At 47.4% G+C, this 21,512-nt stretch overlaps 1 protein-coding gene across 4 annotated transcripts in view; it reads right to left on the bottom strand.

Annotated features, from left to right (window-relative positions):
• Window positions 1–21,512, bottom strand: part of INSC (INSC spindle orientation adaptor protein) — a 131,849-nt gene that overhangs the window by 68,670 nt on the left and 41,667 nt on the right. The window lies entirely within an intron of this gene.

Raw genomic sequence — 21,512 nt, 5'->3', positions numbered from 1 at the left:
TCAGTTGGAGATCAGGGGACGGTTCATGTAGAAAGCGGCATTAGAGCTGGGTAGGGTTCGGACACACGAAGACAGTGGGAGAATCCTCCAGGGTGCGGCAGACAACAGGACAATGAGTAGGTTAGTTGGGCTAGAGTTATATATTCTGGAAAAGAGGCTGCTGTGAAGGGCAGATCTGGAGAAGGGGGAAAGCCCTGATCTTGAAAAACTTTGAAGCCAGAGTAGGGGTTGGGCATTTATGCTGAAAGCCACAAGAAGCTATCCAAGGGTGGCAGGCAGGGCAACAGGGGTAGAGACCAGTGGAGTTGAAAGACTCCTACCTAAATCACAGCAGCTGGAGCCAGCACCCAGCACAAAGGGAACCCATGGTGCTGGGGTGGGCTCTTAGCATGTCTCCCTGTGGAAGAGCTCTGGGGTCCTCATGGGGGAGTTACTCACACCCCCTTACTTCTGGCCTGGGTGGGAAAGGGCCGTGGAAGAACCAGGTAGAGAGAAAAAGGGAGTCAGAGCCACCACATGCCTCTAGTGTAAGCCCATCCCAGGAGGCCTGATTAGATTCCAAACTCATATTTTCATCACCCGCCTTCACCCCCAACTCACACGCAGGCATTACTCAGTTCTTGCTCTTTAAGATCTTTAAAAATTAGAAAGAAAGTGGGATTTTAGAATCTGTGTTGATTAAAATCCTAGCTGATTTATCACTCTGCTGGTAAGAGAAATGGAATGACGAAACTATTGATTTCCCCAATGTTTGTGCATTTGTGCCCATGCGTGTCCGTGTTTGTGGATATGAACTCATTCGGGTGTCTGTCTATATTGTCTGTGCGCCAGTGTCTGGGCGTCTGGGTGAGAGTTTGTGTATCTCTACCTGCGTAAATACTCAGATGAGTTTGTGTGTTTACTGGTTTTGTGCCAGAGAAACTCGATGATTAAAAACGGATGGGGTGGGGTGGGGCTTGAGCATGGACTGCACTTAATCACTCAATTCCAAAGGAAAGAGTCTATTAAGTGGAGAAAAGAAGTAGCTTTGCAGTGGAGAAACCTGGCAAATACCACCTTAACCAAGAGATCAAAGTGAATCTCACTGCTGATACGCCACGTTGATAGCATGTACCCCTGATACTACGTGATGAAGACACTTCACCGCTGCAGCATTTTCCCTGAAACCCATAACTCAGTCTCATCATAGGAAAAACACTGGGGACCCAAACCAAGGGACGTTGTACAAAAGACCTGACCAGGACTCATCAAAACGGTCAGGGTCATCAAAAGCAAGGGGTGACCGAGAAACTGTCACAGGCCAGAGGAGACTAAGGAGACGTGACGATGACGACATGTAACAGGATGTCCTGGATGGAATCCTGAAACAAAAGAAGACATTCGTGGAAAAACTAGTGAAATCCGAATAAAGTCTGGAAATTAGTTAATAGTAAAGCACCAATGCTGCTTCCTTAGTTGTGGCCAATGTACCAACCTGCTATTAGACACTAATCAGAGGAACTGGGTATGGGGTATATAGAAACACCGTGCACTATCTTGGCAACTTTCTGTAAATCCAAAACTACTTAAAAATTTTTTTTTAATTTCTTTTAAAAAGATGAGGTTCGGCAGGGAGGTGGAGTCCAGAAGACAAGCCTGAGTGTTTTCTACCCCAACTCGCCAGAAAGAATCTCACATCACTTGCTTCTTCCCCAACCAGAAGCATGGGCTGAGACAGTCTGTCTCTCTGACTTTGTGTCGTGAGCCTGCAGAAAGAAAACTTAGAGCAGCGGTCCCCAAGCTTTTGGGCACCAGGGACCAGTTCTGTGGAAGACAATTGCTCTAGGGACCGGTGGCGGGGGTCGGTGTGTGGGGTCTGGTTCGGGCGGTAATGGGAGCGATGGCGAGCGGCAGATGAAGTTTCACTCTCTCGCCGCTCACCTGCTGCTCTGCGGCCCGGTTCCTAACAGGCCTCAGACCAGTACCGGTCCACAGCCCAGGGCTTGGGGACCTCTGCCTTGGAGCATCAAAGCTCCAGTGGACGGGAGGGAGAAACCTGGCTAAGGAGCCTGAAGCGGAAGGACAGAGGGTCCGCAGTTGGGCTAGGGGATGGAAGTTGTCCTCTAGGGGGAAGAAACAGTGGAAGCCTAGCTGGCTTTGCCTTCAGTCGACCCCATCAGCCGCCCTAGAGCCCAGCAAGGGCTGAATCCCAGGCCAGCCTCTTGGACTTGTGCCTTCTATGCTTAGCTACCTCAGGGAGGCCTCCCTCTGGCGTTCAGCCCCTCAGACTGGCTCAGGAAGATGCTGCTCCCTCATTAATTGCCTGAACAGGCCTGGAACCAGAGCTTCCTCAGGACAGAACCGCTTATCAGGTAAAGGCCTTGAGCGTAAGAGGAGCTTCCGCAGGTCCAGGCCAACAAGGCTTGCACGTCTGCACGCAGGGGTAGAAAGAGCTGGCTCTGCTGTTCGTCATCTGTGTAATTGAAGGCAGGCTGCCACTGCTGTTGCCTTTTTTTTTTTCTTCCTTTTTCTGATATTTTTATTGAAATAACATATGTATATAAAAGTGAACAAATCATAATATCAAGCTGCAGTTCCATGAATTTTCATAAGGTCAACACACCCTTGTATCCAGGAACCAGATAAAGAAATAGAATATTAGCAGCATCCCAGAAGCCTCCCTTGCACCCCCTTCTGGACACTCCCCAACCAGAATAACCAGTATCCTGACTCTCACAACATACATTCGTCTTTTGAGTAAGTTTCTTAACCTCTCTGAGCTTCAATTTCTTCACCTGTAAAACAGAGATAATGACAGAACCTTCCACAGTGAGTTGATGGAAGGATTAAATTAAATGGTGAACGTAAAGGGCCTAGGACAGTGCATAGCACAAAGGAGATGCTCAAAAATGTTCATCCTCTTTGCTGCCTTTCCCCATAGCAACACTTTAGCACCTCTAATCATTATAATAGAGGCTAGAATTTAGTGAGCACATTCCATGTGCTGAGCACTATGCTAAGTGCTTTACATGAACTATGTGATCTACTCCTCAGGACAACTATCTGAGTTGGGTCTTATTATCATTCCCATTGTACAGATGAGGAAACTGAGATGCAGAGAAGTAAAATCACCCCGGGAAAAAGCAGTAGCACTGAGATTGAAACCCTAGTCTCTCTGGTTCCAGAGTCTACTCTTAACTGCCATGCTTCACTGCTTCCTATTCTACCTGAAGAAGAACAGAGAGCAAGATAAGATGCCTTAACACAGGGAGATATGCAGGGCCATTTTCCCAAGAAAGAACTTCAGGGGCTGCTTATCAGCAACAGGAAGATGAAGGAAAGCTATGAGCCCTGGCTCTGCCTACAGCTCTGGGTAGCGGGAGGACCAGGATCACAGGCCCCAGAGATGTAATTGTTGCTTTCAGGCCAAACCCACTCCCGGCCGTGCAGTTCCAGGAGCTGCCTTCCAGGGTGACAGCCTCAGAGATGAGGACAGACAAGGGGCGCCTGTGGGGAAAGCAGAATCTGGTTTTCTTTTAAGAATGAGCTTAAAATAACTTCTATTTCCAGAGATTGTTTAAGCAGATACCTCCTCTTTCTCCCCCAGCAGCAACCAAACATACAGAGAATAAATGAGCAGAGTAGTAAAGCCCATGGGCCCCTGCCTCCTCCTGACCCCGCTCAGTGGCTCATCCCACTTAGGTCCAAGGCCAGCTCTGACCAGGGAAGAGAGGACGTCGGAGGTTCTGGCCCACCGGCAGGTGGAGGGCAAAATGGGCTGATGCTCAAGGCATGTATATACCTATGAAGCCTGACTTTGCCCAGCTTGCTTTGTACCCAATCTGCCCTAGTTACAACTAAACCATCGGGATAATAATATAATTGTGTTTAGCTAAAAAACAAATAAGTAGGGCTTCCCTGATGGCTCAGTGGTTGAGAGTCCACCTGTCGATGCAGGGGACACGGGTTCGTGCCCTGGTCCAGGAAGATCCCACATGCCACGGAGCGGCTGGGCCCGTGAGCCATGGCCACTGAGCCTGCGTGTCCGGAGCCTGTGCTCCGCAACGGGAGAGGCCACAGCACTGAGGGGCCCACGTACCGCAAAAAAAAAACACAAAAAAATAAGTAATAGAGGATTGATGAAAAGCAGCTCTGAAGTCACAGGGAAAGGGAAAATAGACAAAATCCACCAGTAATAACAACTAATGTTTATTGGCCCCCAGGACTCTACAATTATCATGTAGTATTTTATTCTCACAGTAACCTGATTAAGTGAACACTCTTATTGTCTCCACTTTACGGATGAGAATACAGAGGTGCAGAAGACCTACATGACTTAAGAGAGCCAGAACTCCATGTAGGCAGCCTGATTTCATAGACTATGTGCGGCCGTACTAAATGGTTTCTCCAACTGTCTCTCTCGTCCACCAGACTTTGAGATCTTCTCAAAGGCAGGCACTGTCTGATCTATCTCAGCATCACCAGCACTCAGCACAGGGCCTGACATATAGCAGGTGTCATTATATACTTAATTGAATCAAGTAAACCAGAGACCACCTGGGAAACGGACTGTGAGCCTTGCCATGCCAGATGAAAATATTTCCAGAACTAGCAGAGTGTCATGCAAGATGAGCATGAGCGCCCTGACCTGGCACATGGATTGGAATCCCTGAACTCACCCCTTCCTCTCTTCTGGGGCTCTACTTCAGAAGACGTGGACTCTGTCTTTGGCTTGGATGTCAGAAAAAGCATAGGTCAGCTCATTGCGATACTTTTTTCCCTGTGGTTAAAATTTGAGGTTGGGTAAGTAACTAGATACCACAAAAGACATGATGATAAACTTTTTTTGTTTTAAATAGAAATACTTAAAGCAGGTGTCAGCAGAATCAGAGAGACCTTTGTAAAAGGCATTGTTCAAACATTCCTATATTCCACCAAGCCATGCTCTGGTTGGGTAGAGCTTGGACCTTTAGCAACCATTATGCCAATTCTCAGAAATTTCAGGCAAATGCTTTTCCAGTGAGGTGTGGAGATATATAGCTAAGCCTTGGAGAAGTAGCTGAAGGGAGGTCTGCGCTCCCATAGGAAGGGCCTGTCCCCACATGATGCCTGTAACATAAAATATTCTCAACCAGTTTGATAAGGTTTAAAACAATACCTGGTCAATTCAGTGAAACACTACAGATGCTGATCATGTGCCAGGCTTTGTGCTGGTGACCCTTGCCCTTAGGAAGCTCACACTGTCTAAGAGATAAACAGACATAAACAAATATAGCCCAACCTCATTCTCATCCTAACATGATGTACCAGAGTGTCAAGTATTTCCAGGAGTTCCTAGAGTTCGTCTCATATATATATTCCCCTCCCCCCCCCAAAAAAAAGACTGGTTCAGTCAACCACAAGGCAGCATTGGATAATTCTGTCATCTCTTCTTCCTTTAGCAGCCTTACACTAGGTATAATTCTAGTTGCCAGGTCCTGCCAGGTCCACCCAGCATGGCTGCCTTTCCTTCTGGGTAATATCATGCTGTCTGATCTCTACTAGACATCTCTGACTGTCAGAGTCGCTGCTTCTTCTCTTACTGCTGTATCTTCTAGGTACCACTGTGCCGGCATCAGAGCCAGGCATGACACTGGGTCTTCTGGGCATCATGTGGCTTCTGTTGGGTACCAGTGCTCCCCTCAGGGCATGAACTCTGGAGCTAGATTGCCTGGATTAAATCCTAGTCTGCCACTTGCTAACTACAACTTTGGGAAAGCCTCTTTGTATTTCAGTTTCCTCTTCCTCAATGGCAAAAGGGAATGATAATAGTACCTAACTCCTAGGCTTTTTGTGATTATTAAATGAAGTGAATATATGAATATATATATTCACACACATACATATGTATACAAACGTTTGTAAATATTTGCTTAGAATAATGCCTGATAGGCAATATTGCATGTGTTAGTTATTTCTGGAGTGATTTGAATTAAAGCAGCTGGTAACATCAGAACTTAGTTACTTAAACGTGAGAGAAATAAGGAAGAATTCTGGAAAGATGACAGTAGTGGCAGCATAGTTTATCAATCACTCCAATTTCCCATATAAAAACTGACAGAGCAACTAGATAACAAGGCCCAAACCCCATGGATAATATTTACAGCAAAGCTAGATGATAAAGCATTCCTACAAACCTCAAAATACAAGCGTGGGGCGGGGGGGGGGCAAACCACCTGCAGGTACAAGACTGCTCGGTATCATCTGTATGAGAGGAAGAAGAAGGAAAGAATAAGGTGGCATCTGGAGAACATGGGAAAGGAGAACCCCAATGTAGCCACTGGGTATTTACTGGAAAGCACAGTGTGACGATTTGAGAATAATAACTGAAATTAGAAGGGGTTTGCCTCTCCAATGAGGTGAGTGCAAGGCACGTACTCTGAACTCTCAAAACTGACCCAACAGGAATCTCTTCTACAACAAAACACCACCTTAAGAAGAAACTTTTGGGAGTAAAATCGAAATTGAGAAGGACAGAGATAATAGAGACAGAAGGAAGAGAGTTCAGACCAATGTGAGGGGCAGAACAGAGCTAGGAACCTTAGAAAGCAGATCACTATATTTTGAATCCTACACAAAAGCAAAAGAAGACGGAGCTCTATGAAGTTAGAACAGATTTCCTGAGCCCTACTTCCCTCTAAAAGTTTATGGAAACTAATTTCACATACAAATGAGCAAAAAAAAATTATTAAAGTATCATCCCATGCATAGTTATTTTAGAAAGAGAATAAAGAGCAGAATAATATTGCTACAATGAGATAATGCCAAGAGAATGTACTCAAAAACAGAAGGAAACTATAAATTACTGTTTCAATATTTCAACAACCATTATCAAATGAGTTTAAATTTTTAAGAAAAATGATATATACCGACTATACTACCTATATGGAAACAAGCATACAAGGTGTATTCTAGTAAGATTATTGGACTTTTAAAAGAAAAAAAGAGGGCTTCCCTGGTGGCGCAGTGGTTGGGAGTCGGCCTGCCGGTGCAGGGGGCACGGGTTTGTGCCCCGGTCTGGGAGGGTCCCGCGTGCCGCGGGGCGGCTGGGCCCGTGAGCCGTGGCCGCTGAGCCTGCGCGTCCGGAGCCTGTGCTCCGCAACAGGAGAGGCCACGGCGGTGGGAGGCCCGCGTACCGCAAAAAAAAAAAAAAAAAAAAAGTGCACGTTATTTATAAGGGACAGGAAATTATGCTCTGATAACTTTCTTAGAGCAATCCTTTATACCAGAAAAAAAGTACAGTAACATATTTAAAATATTCGATATGAAAAGAAACCAAGGATATTATATTTAGCCAAATGACGTTCAAGAATAAGATGAGGAGTCCTGATTTGTGTGGCAGCAGTGGTGTTGGAAGACAATCACTCAAGAATAATTAAGATAAAATCGATAGGACTTGAATACCAATTCAGATGCAAGATGAACAACAGGGACTAGTCAAAGATGTGACCCAAATTTTTGACTCAAGCAGATGAATGGACAGGAGAAACCAGTTCAGAAAACAGGAAGGCGGGTTCGGCTTGAGACTTGTTGAGTCTGATGGGACAACTGTCTCTTCTTTTGAAGAAGGCCCATCCCTCTCACTGGACTGCCCTCCCATCGAACTTCATTCCCCAAACTTCCAGGCCCTCCCAGACTGCACGCAGAGTGTGTGACCCACATACCCTCACACATTCCACCCTGAATATTCATTCAGTCAGTATTTCCTTAGTGCCTACTTTGTGCCGGGAACTGTTCCAGCTGCTTGGGATACAGAGTGAACACAGCCAACAAACAGCCCTGCCCCATGAAAGGTACATTACAGCAGGGAAAACAGACAATAGTAATAAACGTAATCGATTTAACAGTGCCTAGTATGTTAAAACCAGATAATTTCCATTCAAAAGAAGAGTTAGAATAAGTGGGGACAAGACTGTTCATGTGAGAGGCAGGGAGGGAAGAGCCACTTCAAATAGTGGGTCAGGGTAGGACTCATTGAGAAGGTAAGCTGAGAGGGAATGCTTCAGAGAAAACCAACCGTGCTGATGTACGGGTGCTTTCGGGGCAGAGGGAAAAGATGGTGCAAAGGCCTCCTGTGGGAGTAAGCCTGGGCGCTGGAGAAACAGTACAGAGGTAAGCGCGGCCAGAATGGAGTGGAGCAAGGGAAAGATCAGTAGGAGTGAGAAGGGACTCAGGCTAGATCCTAGAGGGCCCTGAAAGCCACTGCAAGCCCTCTGGGGTTTCGCTCTGAGTAAACAGCAGGATTCCTCCCGAGACATCCGAGGAGCCTTGTCATCAGCTGGGTCCACCTGGCCCCTACGCCATTCTACAACCCAACCTGGAAGGCTCTCTCACTAAGGGCTTTATAAAAACCACACATAATGAATTTAGACTGACTTAACCTCTGCTATGCGGTGAACTATAAACTGTTTATTGAACAGTTAATGTAAGCATAATTATTTATGCAACAAGCTGTAAATAATTTACAGTATGGTTAGGAAATTAACTTCCCACCTCTCTTCACTAAGGCACTGGTGAACTGGTGAAACCCAGCCAGCTGAGACCAAAGGAAATGTTGCTTCTCTGATCACGTTCAAATCTTCCAGTGTTTTCATTGCCCTGCTCCTGAGCCACGTTGAGCTGCATTACAGGCCTTTTTCGTGTTGAGGCTTTTGTGAAAGGGGCAGACAATTCTCCATCTCTGTCCCTAACCACTCCTAGCTCACATTTTAAGGGTGGAGCCTTCCCCAGCATATGGTGTTGGACAGCTCACAGCAGCCTTGCCCCTAACTTGTGGCTGACCCATGCATGCAATGCCAGAACCAGGAAGGAAGTAATCTCTCCTTCGATGAATCTGCACGATGTTTCCTGCATCACCTATTGTGCTGGGGATGGCCTCTGTCTCTCCGTGTTCCCTGCAGTGACCCTCTGCTCCAAGCTGCAGCACTGGAAAGAGTTTTCAGATCACTCCCCAGAAATCCCCATTTTCATTATTCATCCTAGCCCTTTTGACATATGTGTTCCATAACATTTTCGGTTAATTGAACGGTCCTGTATAACACGGTAAGAGAGTTGATCCTGCTTTTCAGATATTCCCAGGAGTGCTGGCCCACGAATACACCTCGAAGCTAATACCTGCGAGTAATTTATGAAGGGGATATGGATACTGGCATCATAGTCACTTTGTCCTGTCCATGTCTCCAGGTTTTGGCTTCCAGCAATCTATAGAAGGACTTGAAGGTAGGGAAGAGATTTGGAGTCTCTAACAAATCAATATTTTAAAAATCTAGCATAGTTCCAAGCATGCTATAAAGGAAATATTTTTTGAGTACCTTCTGCATGCCAGACACATATCAAGCGCTTGCCCATACAGTATCTGTCTCGCAGTTACACAATGCTATTGATTATCCCCCGTCTTACAGGAAAAAGTGAGGCTCAGAAAGCTCCCTGCAGGTCATCAATGACTGGGTCTAGATCTCAATCCAGGTCAGCCTGCCTCCAGAGCCTGTGCCTTCACTACCTCCCCAGACTTTCCAGCACGCATGAGTGTGCTGTCGTTTCTGTTTCAGGACAGGGAACATGAATTTGGCTCTAGGTGACTGTTTCCAGTCCAGGGAGCCAATTTCATGCACGCATTTCACAGCTGCCTCCTCTCTGATGACTCAGGAGCAACCCCTCTTGTTAACTTTATCAAACTCTGGCATTTTGAAGACACAATTAGTACTCCCTGGCCTTCCCTTAACTCAGGAAAAACTTACTTTTGAAACTCTAAAAAGGATACATGTGTGTACGTGCATTGTCAGTATACATATGAGAGCCGGCGTGATGCTACTCACAGTAAGAACACCTGATGCGGATCCATCACTCTGGCCTCATCCCACTTGCACCTCTTAATAGCTGTGTGCCCTTGCATGTGACGCTTGCCCTCTCTGAGCCTCAGTTCCCTGACCTCCTCATTCCCAAACCATTGTCTCAGCCTCACCAAGTTCTTTCAAGCGCCTCTGCTGAGACTTCCAGCCTCCCAGCCTTTTCACATGCTGATCCCTCTCTCCCCATCTCCTCTTCACCTTGCTGATGCCTACGTATCCTTGGAATCTTGGACTAAATGTCTCTCCTGAAGTAGGTGTCTCTGACTCCTAGATGAGCTTATGTCCCATGTGTCCCATGTGTCTGGAGCACCCTGTCTTTCCCCCATCATGACACAGGTCTCAATTATTTAACTACCTGTTTATCTGCTAGACCATAAGCAGGGCAGGGCTTCTCTCTACCAGGCCTACCCTGCATCCTTCCCCTCGCACTGGGCCCGATACAGTGAAAATGCTCAGTGTCTATTTATGGAACTGAATTAAGTTTAAAAATCTATCAAATGGGAATAACAATGACCTGTACCGCCGTACCGTCTCATCGGGTTATTGTGATAAGCTCCATAATCGTTACTGCTAACATTTATTGAGGCTGAGCCCTGTGCCAACTACCAAGGAGATGGCTTCATGCAGTTCTCACAGTGACCCTGAGAGCAGGGCACTATCATCAGCTTATCTTTACAAATGAGGAAACTGAAGCTTAGAGAGGCTTCCATGAACTCTCTGATATCACCCAGCTTGTAAGTGGCAAAGTTTGGCTCGGAACCCAGCCCATCAGACTCTAGACCCCATGTCCTTAAATGCCACTCTAAACTGCACTATGAAAGGCCGTGCTCTGTCCAGATGGCGTGTTTAATACTGTCAGGTAAAGATATAAATGCATTCTCACATGCCTGAGCTGAGTCGTTGCTTGTCTTCAAGTTTCACGGCTGTAACACAGGACCTGATGTGTAGACTAAAGAGGGTTTAGCTTTGTCTTTCCTCTTTACTTCAAGGAGAGTATTTTCATTTGCCAAAGTGGAACATTTAGGAGAATTCACATATCCTACATGTCAGCTGCCATCCTGGTACCTCTGCGGGATTCTGGAAAAGGCAGGTGAGAGTCCAGAAGTAACCACTAGAGGGTTTCCAAGAGCAGGTCTACACCGTTGCCATAGACTCCATCAGCCTCCAGCCCCCAGCACTTGGACACCCTTCCTCTACCACACTCTCACTCTATCCCCAGCCTCAGGCTCTGACCAAGAGTCCTCTATCCCCAGTTGTGGGCGGACTCCTGGCATCCTTAGGATTTGGCTTCAAAAGAGCCCCAGATGCAGAGGCCAGAAGCAGCTGCCTGTCCCACCAGGTCCTGCAGCCAGTACATGCATCCTGATGTCCTGGTGTTTTCTGTGTGCATTCTCAGTGCCAGCCTGTTCTAGAAGCTGAGGACAAACCTGAACAGGAGAAAATCCCAGTGCTCACACAGCTCAGGCAAGACCCCGAACAGGCAAGAAAGCACCAAGAATCCAATCTGGTCACAGTTATAACAGTAGCTGATGTGTTGAGTTCCAGCAATGATCCAGGCAGTGTTCTAAGCCCTCTCAATATATGACTCCTTAATCCTCCCCACAGCCCTGGGAGAGAAGACTGTTATTGCCCCCATTTACAGACAAGGAGACTTCTGTTGGGAGAGGTCACAGGGTGGGTAAGTGGTGGAACCATCACTCAGACCCATGCTCTAGAGCCCAGAGCCTCTCCTCGCATCAACTAAACACCACACTGGCAGCAAGAAGCTGTGAGCAGGAGAGTCTGGGATCATAGGAGACAGAGGGCCTGACTTCGCCTGGGAATATGTACACAAAGGAAATGACATTTGCCCTGGTTCTTAGAGGAGAGGAGTTGGCCAGGACGACAAGGACAGAAGGACTTCCACATAAATGCAAAACTGCCTAGAGACATAAAAATAGTAATACGACCAGAAGTTTCACTGGAATCAAGCATCAGGGGCCTATGAGGGGTGGCCAGGAAGGGGCCTAAGGAGAGAGACAGGGACCAGTTGATCAAAGACCTTGAATACCATGATTAGGGATTTGGGTTTAATCCTGAAGGCAATTTAGAGACACTCAAAACATTTTAGAGCAGGGCGGTGACACAACTGTGCAGAGACTCAGTAGAAAATGGACTGGAGTGAGTTAAATACCATACAGGAGGGTGACCTGTCGGGAAATGATGGTTATACAGCAGAGAGAGGACAGAAGGCTGAACTAAGGCAGTGACCTGGGAAGAAGTGAATGGTCTGGGAGGGAGATGAGAAGATACGAGGGTGAAGGAGGGAAAGGAGCAAGGCTGCCTCCTCAGCCTCTGGTCTGTGTGACTGGTGCTGCCCTGACTGAGATAGGAAACCCATCCAGGTAGGAGTTAGTTTTCATTTTGCTTGGTTTCATGGTGTTGCACGATGACAAGTGGGATACGCGAGGTCACGGCAGAAGTGGGGTCTAGACCCTACAGAAGGGCCCCTCAAAGAGGCCCCACACCTTCCCAGAGAGGAGAGCAGGCCTGGTGAAGCCGGCACAGCCCTGCCACAAGCCGGTCCACTCCCAGCCGCCGTCACTGTGCCGCCACATAATGAGATGTTCTTCTCAATTTTGGAGCCCGGGGACTGTGGCTCCTTACGGTTTGGACTGCGTCAGTGCTGAGCATCCCATAATTGCATAGCTCATCAGGTTCTCTGTCATTAGCTCTCTGGTTCTCAGGGCTCCACCTTTCCTACTGCATTTGCTGGTTGACCCCAACATAAAAAATCTGGTTAAACAGGGCAGCTCGTGCTGTGCAGCAGGCCCTGCCCGCTGTCCCTCCACCTCGCAACTCCCAGTGGTTCAACCATCCTCAGCCGTGAACTTGGAGCTGCCATCTCACTATACATGAAATCTTCCCATTGCAAGTACAGATGATCTGATTTCTCATACAAAGGAAGGAATTGAAAACTGAGGTCAAAGCAGATGGACTGGCAATGAGTCACACACCCTTCACGGTGGAAACCACCACAGTGAGGAGCCTGTAGGGTCTCCAGCCAAGGAGCTGGAGGGGCCAGGGGCCAGGACCAGGGTTGGATTTCCTCCATTTCCACAGTGAGCTGGAATCTAAGCCTGATGCTGGGAAGATGCCCCCTTGCCTGTGGGGCAGGGAGGGCATCCCAAACAGTGAATGGGGCTCACAGGAGCCCTGTCCAGTATCTGGAAGAGCCCCTGAGAGAAGTAGATGTCTACTCCCCAAGTCACCCTGCTCCTTGCTCCCTGATGGTGGCTTTCCTGGACATCTGGAAGGAGGTGAATAAGCCCCCAAATCTGGGTTTTCTGGAGCCTGGCAGCTTCCAAACACAAAGCCAGATGTAACCACAATCATCTTCACATACCAGGATACTGGTTGGATAAATTATTTTAAGCTGGAATTATCCAGGGTGGAGTTGGGGTGGGGGAAGGGAGGAGCATAGTCTTATACTAAGGCATTACAGTATGAAAAAAATGGGCTTCCTAAAATATGTCTAAAATCAGAAGGAATTAACTACCCACACAGCAAGCAGGGAGAATTACAAACAATAGAGCACCTCTGGGCACCAAGAACTCTCTCCTTCAGCCCTCACAGTGGTTTGATGGTTGGCGATTACCAACCCATTTTACAGATGTAGAAACTGAGGCTTAGAGGCATTACTTAACTTGTCTAAGACCTCATTGTTAATAGTCATAATAAAGTTAAAATTGATTGAGTGCTTATTACTTTCTGGACACTGTGCTAAATGCTAGAACCAATCTTAATGCTTACTTAACCCTCAAAACAATCCCATGAGGGTCACATAACTGAGATTTGGGAGGTGAAGTGACCTGGCCAAGGTCTCGTGGTAGATAAGTGGAAACAAGAATCTATGCAGTCTGAGACCAGAACCTTGGTCTTCCCTAAATGCTGTGTTCTTTAATGGTCTTCAGCAATTTAGCTGATATTCACACCCTCAAATCCATAGCTGGGGCTCTTTCTCCTATGCTGGACTTCCCTGATGTGATTATCAATGCCTTTTTAAAGATGGTGATCATTTAAAGACTGTATACTACAGTATGCCTAGTCATTTTTCAAACTCTTGCCTTATTTCTTTTGGGGAGAGAGTAGGGTGTGTGTTATTTAAATTCAGGACAGAACTACTGGCCCACTGGCCCCATCATCGCAGATCTCTGACGAGTTTGCACCAGAAGTACTGCCAGAACAGGAAGCCAGGGAGACCGTGCAGAGTGCGGAGGGACCCTCTCAGGACTCTGGCTGCGAAGGGTCTCCCCACCCGCTTCACTGTCCCTGCCTCGGCTCTTGCCACTTAGATTGCCCTCCTCATTCTTCAAAGCCCATCACTGGGGGAAGGTAACTATGTCTGACCCTTCGGATGCCAAAGGGAACAATTCTTCCCAGTTCAGCAGACACATGTCCTGGTCCCCAGTTGCTGATACCAGTTCCTCATTGCCAGATAAGCCTGCTGGCCTGGCATCCAGAGTTCCCCAAAACACTGGGGGTCATTAGTTTAAGGAAATCTCTGCCTACATTCTTGTTGGTTCATTTTAACTACTTTTCACTCAGAATGAAACTTTAATTATTCCTTCAAAATCTGGAATTTGGATTTCTCTGCCTTATTTTATTCCACCTGCTGTGTGAAGTGGAGAGCCTTCTGTAAGAATACATTTCTATGCCAAGAACACTTGGTAATGGCCTCCAAACTTTACCGAGTACCCCAGTGGGCCAAGGTATTGGGCTAGGTGTTGGGATTATAAAGGAGAGATGGTAAGAATCTGATCTCCAAGAGGGCAGGACCTTCTATTACAGTGAGACATAATCTCTCCACCTAGCACAGCACCTGGCACATCATAGGCACTCAATAAACATTTACTGAATGAATAAATGAATGACTGTAAATAAGCAATTATGGTTCAGTATGCTCCCTATGGCGTTTTGAAGTAAGGAGAAAGAATTTTGAGAGCACAGAAAGGATGTTCATTTCAAACTAGGGTATCTGAGAAAGCTTCCCACGCCAGCGCTTGGAAGGACGGCTTCAAGTTCACCAGGAGAAGAAGCAGAGTTGGAAGATGGTAGGATTTCAGACAGAAGAAACAGCATGTGCAGAACAGTGGAGGCGAGGAACCACATGTTGGGAAGACGGCAAGTTGCTAAGAGTAGTCAGAGGGGTGGAATGAATTCAGTCCAAAATAAGAACTTCAAATCAAGAAGCATGTTGGAGTGCTAGGTTTCATGGATTTATCTACATTATAACCTAGCGAAGCAGGGTGCACTATCCCCTCCCCTGGAGAAGAGCACTTCTCCAGGCTGTACCACGGGGCTTCCATAAAACCTGAACAGGGCACACCCTCAAATGCTGGAAGGGGCTCCCAAACTAAAATGTCTTACAGTTTCCATCCCAGCTACAAGGCCAACACTAAACTTCTTCACGACTTTCGTTGGAAGGAATAAGACCCTGTTTGTTTTGGTCAATGAGATTCTTTCATAGCCCTGAGGCACTGAAGTGGGCTACTTTTGTCCAGAAAAGGGAAGACGATCCAATACTCACTCACAGACTTCTAGAAGTTAGAGCTAAAAGGGTCCCTGGGGAAACTTTTGCCTACCTCCTCATTCTCAGATTAAGAAACTGAGGCTCAGAAAGGGAAAAGGATTGTCTGAGAACACACAGCAGGTTAGCATAGAGCCAGGGCTGGGAAGGAAGGAAGAGAGGAAGGAAGACAGGATGGAAGGAAGGCCAGCCTCTGGTCCCTGGTTGCTGCTCCCACTACAGTGTGCTCTCCTGTAAGACATTTAATGATGAAATTGCAGTGACATTTTTTCCCAATGAATTAAAACCAAAGATTAAAAATATTTCTGAATCGCTATTCTTTTTTTTTTTTTGCGGTACGCGGGCCTCTCACTGCTGTGGCCTCTCCCGTTGCGGAGCACAGGATCCGGACGCACAGGCTCAGTGGCCATGGCTCACGGGCCCAGCCGCTCCGCGGCATGTGGGATCTTCCCGGACCGGGGCACGAACCTGTGTCCCCTACATCGGCAGGCGGACTCTCAACCACTGCGCCACCAGGGAAGCCCTAAATCGCTATTCTTTAGAAGAAAAAAAAAGTCTCTCCAACTGTCTGATTCCTTCAACCAGTTAAATCTTTGACTTCCATTCAGAAACAGTATTTAAATTAATCAAGGTAAAACTCTAGCTTATCCTTTCCCTCCAAGCGGCACTTTTCCACCATAAAGAATGAGAATAGCTTGCTGGAGACAGACAGGGGAGTGTCTTGGAGAAAGGAACAAAATCCAAGCTATGGAATTAAATTTCTCACAGTCACCTGAAACTCCTCAGCTGTTAGTCATTTTTCAAACATTTATTAAACATTTATTCATTCAACAACCAGTTTTTGAGTTTATTCTGTGTGCATTTTAACCAAAGGAGCACAAATATGAATCAGAAATGACTTTGGCCCTCAGGACATTTATTACTGAGTAGGAAGGATGACATTTACATAACTCATTATAGTACTACTCAAGGCCTGGCCCAGAGTAAGTGCTTAGTCTCAAGTAAATTTCATTCAAATGAATGGGTGAATGAATGAAATTGATATCTATTACAGATCATTGCTAATGAGAAGATTCCACTGGGGCTAGGACACAGAGCTGCCAGAATTTGCTGGAGGCTAGGAGGGAGAATAAACTTAAGAAACAGAGCCCAGGAAAGGCAGGACTCCCCAAAGGGCAGAAGAGGGCCTCAAGAGTATTCTGGCAGCTCCATTTCCCTCTCTGGGCCTCAATTTCCCTATCTTATAATGCAGGGAGCTCTGAGGAAACGTCCAGCAACAACACTGAATACCTCTATGATCCCAGTTCCCGGCACCATAAGGGAATTTAAATCCAACCTCTCCTCTTAAAAATATCTATTGAATCATCGTCCCTCTGCCTTCACAAGGTCACGCCCTGTGTTTCTGTGGATTTCTCTTGGGAGATGGGAGAAGGAAGGGAATATGATTCTAGCTTTGATTAGCCTTCGTTTTGGTTTAAACAACAGACAGTATTTCACCGCAGGCGCAGAAAGCAACCCAGCAGCAGAAAACCAGCCACAGACCAAGGGTGTACACATGCAAGCCATTATCTACTTGGAGACAGTCTGGGCTGCCACGGCCCCACTGGCTCAGGGAAGCTGGGCGGGTCCTCGCCAGCAGGCCAGGGGCAACCCAGGAGGCCGCCTGCCACTAGCTGCAGCTGCATCCAGCCCTGGCTCGTTTCAGATTCCAGGCTGAACAGAAACATTGTGAGAAAGCGATTCCCTCACAGTGAGACACCCCAAATAAAAGCCCCAGGTTGTATACTTGCTGCAAAACCAGGCCTGATCAAGCCAAGAGATAAATTAGTGAGTTGCACAAGGGAAGGGACCACGCCGTATCTGGTCACAATCGTGTCCTTAAGCACACAAGTCCCACACAAAGCACGTGATCTGCACTCAATACATATTTTGAGAAATTATGTGGAAGGCTAGTAAATAAACAACTACTTGAATGAGTGGATGATTTGCTTGTGCAATGCCCTCAAGAACGTCGTGGAAAAGACAGCCAGGATAGAATGCTGGCCGGCACTCACGTTCAAGCACCATCTGGGAACATGTATCTCTGCTCTGATCCTTGTCAGCCTGTCCTGGACAAGTAGGTGACTTAACTCCTCAAGCCTCATTTCCTCATGGGATGGACGTTGTATGTGCCTCTCAGATTCCCCCTCAGGGGAGGACTTGTTTTCCCCAGCTGGCGGACCCCCCCCCCAGATACTGCCTCAGAGGCACCTCACCTGAGGTCATGCCTGCCCACACACTCCAACGACAGATCAAGGTGGGATATGAAGGTTCTGGCCACTCTGGCCAGTGAACGACTCTGATCCCAAAGGTCCCTGTGAGGTCAGCTGAGTCATCATCAAGCAGGCATCACGGCTCCCCAGCTCCCCCTGCCCAGGCCTGCTTCCTTCCTCTCCCTTCCACAGGTGTTGATCCCAAAGGCACTCCCTAATAACCATCTTGAAATCTCAACTCCATCTCAATGGCTGCTTCCCAGAGGACCGAAACTATGGCTCCCTCATTAGCAAAAGAGAGATAATAATAAGTATACACAAGGGCTATCGTGAGGACTGAGTTGCTATGTGTAAAAGCATCCAGCTTTTAGCAAATGCTGGATGACAGTGAGCCAACTTTGTTATGGGGTTAGTGAAGCCCAGTCCTTTCATCAGTATTCCCACCCTCACTGGCAGGAAACCAGAGAGAAAATGTCAGTGTCTCAGCTTGATCTGTGGGTAAGAGAAGTAGTGGAAGAAAGGAGAGAAGGAAGGAAGGAAGAAGGAAGGAAGGGAAGGAGGGAGGGAGGGAGGGAGGGAGGACATGTCTGGATGTGGCCCTGTGTGCATCCCTCAGACTGGCCTCTAATAACCCACCCTGTAGGAACCTCTCCACAGAGAGGGTCAAATCAAAGGACTGGGCCGTCAGGATCCCTGCAGAAGATGAGGGCTACGCTGCGATGGTAGAAAGCACAACCCTGGGAGCAGGCAGACAGGTGGCAACACCCGGACCACCATGTCTGGGTCCCAGCACCACTACCACCCAGCCCAGAGCCAATGGAGGGAATCACTGTACCAGACACAAAGAGGGGAGCCCAGAGACGCAAGAAGAAAGCAAAGATCAGCTAGAGACACAGCAGCCACAGTCTCCTGCTACCCAGAGTGCTGAGGCCCTGTCCCCTGCAATCCCACCAATAAGTCCCTGAACCTCCAGGGAAGTATTTGAACCTGAGCTTGCGAGGGTTTCCACTGCGGAGGGAGGGAGGGAGGAGGGGTGTGTTAGTGTTACAGGGATGGCCTGGTGACGTGTGGGTTGGCACCCTGAGGCCTAGAGAGACCTTCCTTCCTGGACCCCAGCACCTACACGACCTTTAAAAGCACTTACGACTGACACCCTGTTACAGACAATAAAGCTGGTGCTCGGACAGGTTAGGCGGCAGCCAAAGTCACACAGCTGATAGGAAGCGGAGCTGGGATTTGAGCCCAAGTCTGATTCCAAGGCCTATATGCTTTCAACCACTTAGAGTTCCCGCATTACAGTTTCCAAGAGTAGGGTTTTGTGCTTTGGCTTGTCTGTTTTATTATTTTTAAATACGAAGACCTCCCAGGAGATTCAGACACAGTCAGTGTTGAGAGAACTATCACACACCTTCCTGTCGCCCACACCAATTCAGCTCAGGATCCCAACCCCTGGCCTCAGACTCAGTGGCTCCCTGCCCTCTGTTCTCTTCCAGGAGCCTGCACCTAGGAAAGCTCTATTTGATGCTATTTACCTGTAAGGATCTCAAATACCAAAGGCCTAACGCACAGGATTCACCCAGGCTGTGAGATGATCCCACACAACTTGACCATATTTATTTATTTTGTACATTGAGGTGAACAATGGCACTCCAGAGTGAAATTCAGCCTCACTGGAACACAACAAAAAGTCAATTATCCAGCATTAATTATTTATCTGGAGACAATAACTACGGTGCTGTTCCCCACGAGAGAGGCTACAGCTTGGAGCAAGAGGAAAGTAGAGGTGGCTGCTATTGTCTGCCCATAATGTGGCATCAGATCAGACAAATGGACCCCTCTGACGTCCTGTAAATACACATGAGCCTCCGCTGTGAATGTAGCTCGTGCACATGCCTCTAGAACACAGACGATCAATAGGGTGGTAGAGGATTAATAGGATTCGATTCCCCCAATATCCTGGGGAGGTCTGCCCTGGCAATGCCAAGCTATGACTATATGAAAGGAAATACCACCTTCTCTCTGCAGCCTGCCCTGCTCTAACAGAACTGTAAGGTTGAAGACATTCTAAACAAACATTTTTGCAGGTTGCAGTGTTTGTGGAACCATATTAGTCTGCTGTTTTCCTCCCAAGGTATTTACTGTACAATATAAGTTAGAAAACCTGTCCTGACTGACTCGACAAGCATAGTGATCTGATTCCTAAATCATTTTTATGTAATTTAACTTTCTTTTATCTTTAAAAATTCTGAGGAGCTTGGAAGAGAGAGATCAGTGGTTCCCTGGGGCTGAAAGAGTGCCAGGATGTGACCTACCTTGGCTCCGTATTCTCTAGTCCGGGGACATACTCTTTATTTAAAGATGTTAACGTTGATTGAGCAGTACTTACTCTTTATTTAAAGAAGAAGTTAACGTTGATTGAGCAGTTTCTATGTTTCAGGCAGGTGATTTATATATCTTTATACATCTTTATAAAGTCTCATCACAACCCGATGAGGTAAGTATAAATATCTCCATTTCATAGATCAATAAACTGAAGCCCGAGGTCACAGCTAATAAGTAGCAGAACCAAGAATCAAGTTTGGGTGGAGTGGGTCCCAACTCCTAACCACCGTCCTAAACAGCCCTGTGATGACAGCTTCCCCAGCCCCCAGCACAGCCTCTGGTCTGACCATCCCAACACCCATGAGTTCTGTGGAGGTGTCCCAAAGCCCTATTGCCACAGCTGCTGCTGCCCATCTGGATACACAGTTTCCAACCTACTACCTGGGCAGGACAGGTGATGGAAAGACTAAGATTCCTCTTCATCTAGAACGGTTCCACTCTTTTCTGATTATAAAATAATACTCAAAAATCAAACAAACAATATAGAAATGCATGATGTAAATGAGCTGAAACCCCCTGCAATTCAGGTGAGGAGTTAGTAGAGATTAGGTGGTAGTGGTACCATAATATATTTAAAGCAAAATACTACAGAACAAAACAACGATCTAACGGCCCTGCAAGTGCTACTTGGATTCTGCTGCCTCGAAACATCCCCGTCAAAATGTCTGAGCAAGGAATGAAGGGCTAAGGTTGAGCCTTGAGCACTCAAACTGCAAAGTTCCTCCATAGATCAAACCTGCATTAGAGTGACCAACCATCCCAGTTTGCCCAGGACCGAGGAGTTTCCAGGCACACAGGAATCTCAGAGCCAAAATCAGGACAGTCCCAGGAAAACCGGGACAGTTGGTCATCACAGATTTGCTGCCCTGGTGCCTCCACCTTTGCTTCTGTCTCAGGCCTCCAGGACCAGTCATGTCAGATCTACACCTGCTTCCCCATCCCTTTCACCTGTGTGAAGGCAGCTCTAGAGCCTCAGGTCTTTCCTTCCCAGCTCATCATCCGGGCCTCACCTGCTGCTCAGTGTACTCCTCCCCCACCCTCCCCACACTGCCGCTCAGGGCAACAAGTGCTTCCCAAGGATCAGCTCTGTGCCCACTCCTGTCCCTGGTGCTCTGAGAGAAAGCCACCTAATGGTAGGCTGACCTCTTCCAAGAGGCTCAGAGAGGCCACTTCCCCCAGTGGCTCCAGCCTCCTGGCCCTGGCGGGATCCACAGCTGCCTCTGGGGTCCCCTATCTTAGCAGCACACTTCACTTGACACTTTGCTTCATTGTCTGCCTGGATCTTAAACTAGCTCCTTGGAGCAGGATGTGGCTGACTCCTCTGTGCCCCAGGGCCCAGTTCCATTTGTATTTGCTGAGTGACTGTGGCATCCCCGATATCTTGTCCTAAGCCTCCTCCCCAGCACAGTGTACAGACAGAAGGGGCCACCTGCAAACCTCAGG

Source organism: Tursiops truncatus, chromosome 8 (assembly GCF_011762595.2).
Source record: "Tursiops truncatus isolate mTurTru1 chromosome 8, mTurTru1.mat.Y, whole genome shotgun sequence".
NCBI classification, from domain to species: domain Eukaryota; kingdom Metazoa; phylum Chordata; class Mammalia; order Artiodactyla; family Delphinidae; genus Tursiops; species Tursiops truncatus.
This window is presented reverse-complemented; position numbering and strand designations above follow the sequence as displayed.